Genomic DNA, 2041 nt, shown 5'->3' on the forward strand with positions numbered 1-2041 from the left:
GGGTCACCCAAACCCAACCCGTTAGGCTAACGGGTCACCCAAACCCGACCCGTTAAGCTAACGGGTCTTAACGGGTCACCCGTTTCATGTTTTTTTTTTTTTTTTTTTTTTTTTTTTTAAACACATTTCATCCAAATCAATTACAACCTATGTGACAAAAAAGAGAGAGAAAGAGAGGAGAGAGAGAGGAGACGAGTGCTAAAGAAGCGTGTTTTGGTGGAAGAGATGGGAAACAGGAATGTGATGGACGGTTTGGTTTGGCTCCTCATTTTGTGCAATTAAATCAACTGCATTGCATGCCATGCCCTGTTGCTTAACAGAAAACTAAACTAACTCACTCCAAGAAATAGTACTGTAAATTGTCCATGAGACATCTCAACGCACAAAACGATCGAACGAAAAACAAGCTTGAGACAGACAATCCATATTCCATATATCCCATCAAGCGGGTTTTTCTATCTCCACTCAAAATTAAAAAAACCCCAGAGTTGAGTATTAACACTACAATTGTATATTGTGAATACCTTTCAATTCCCCATACAAAGGCCAAGCCGAAACAAGTGATTATCCAGAGAAGAATTATACAGGAACTGCCTTCTATTTATACACCCGAAAGCTTAACAGAGACTCCAATGTATAAGGAAAACAAATATATCATCATCATGAGACCTGCTCCGTGTTCCTACCTCCATGATTATCCGCACTCGCCATAGAAAATTTGTAAATGGAAGAAATTATCAAAGCCCTTCCTACAGATAATGACCATTTTAGAGTGCAGCGACAAACCGAGGAGTCAAAAGTAGTCCAAACAGATTCCAAAGATTCAAACCCATGAACAAAACGCATGAACAAAACCCATGAACAAAGAAATCAATACTCTGTACACTAAATCAATACTCTGTACAAAACCCATGAACAAAACGCAAAACCCATTATCCAAAACACAACCAAAAATCTAATTTGCAGAAACGAAAAGTAATCGAAATGAAAGAAGAGGTGGAAGGAAATCGCAGCTTACCAGAGAGAGAATGGTGGAGTTCAGTAAAGTTTTTGAGGGAAGAAGATGAGGGAGATAACCGGAGCTAGAAGGAAGGAGCACAGGCTGCACATCGATCTCAGTCTCAGAGAGCAATGGCGTGTGAGGCAGCGAGAGAGGTGAGGAACGTGAGGGCTGACGGCTGAGGTCCTGAGGTTTTGAATTAGGGCTATTGAAATTACACAAAAATCCTTACAAACGGGTCTTAACGGGTGGCTAATGGGTTTCGCGGGTTCACCCAAACTGACCCGTTATGTAACGGGTGACTAACGGGTTGACCCGTTAACTACCCGACCCGTTAACCACCCACCCGAATACTAATTTTAACGGGTCGGGTCGGGTCGGGTTAACGGGTTGGGTTAAAAATGACAGGCCTAGTCCGGAGTTGTGCGATTTTGGGTAAATAAAAATAGACTTGGCCCTATAGCTGGCCTTTTTTCTTCATAGTCCAAACAAATTTTTTCATCGAACCAATGAACTGAAGCAAGAGTTTTTAGCTTTTGTTATGGGTTATTCCTTACTTCAACAATTACGGGAAACATCGTGTAATGTGTGCATGAACAAAAGGAATATCATTCTATGATCATTTCCCATATGCCTTAAGTTTGAAACATTCCCTAGATACTGGCGTGGCCACATTGACTAGAATGAATGTGCTTCTCTCTCAATGCACTCGATGTTGAAACTCACTTGCTACAGTTTAGATTAGTTTAAAGTATAACATTGCTTGTATGAAAAAGAAAAGATTTGTACCTGTTCAAGTTATAGAGACATACCTTGCTTTGCTTGGGATCAATGAATTTTCAGTCTACAATCACTTAATTTTCACATTCGATGCCAAGTTGTCAACCAACGTTCTAAGGTTGGGGAGAATAGTTGTAGCATTGATATCAAGTTAACAAACCAAGCAAGTTAAGAATAAAGCATTCTAGCTTGTTTTGTTTATTTACCTTTTGATTTTCAATCTTGTTCATCTAAGAATCGCATCATTAACAAGTTAGAATC

The 2041-nt window shown here is 39.8% G+C and overlaps 1 long non-coding RNA gene across 1 annotated transcript; it reads right to left on the reverse strand.

Annotated features, from left to right (window-relative positions):
• Positions 1 to 347: 347 nt before the first annotated feature.
• Positions 348 to 1411, reverse strand: LOC126586258 (uncharacterized). The gene is made up of 2 exons (XR_007610769.1): positions 1019 to 1411; positions 348 to 749 (listed from the first exon to the last, which is right to left on the reverse strand). It is a non-coding gene; the product is annotated as an uncharacterized LOC126586258 (long non-coding RNA).
• Between the last annotated feature and the right edge of the window lie 630 nt (positions 1412 to 2041).

Source organism: Malus sylvestris, chromosome 2, assembly GCF_916048215.2.
Source record: "Malus sylvestris chromosome 2, drMalSylv7.2, whole genome shotgun sequence".
In the NCBI taxonomy this organism is placed as follows: Eukaryota; Viridiplantae; Streptophyta; class Magnoliopsida; order Rosales; family Rosaceae; genus Malus; species Malus sylvestris.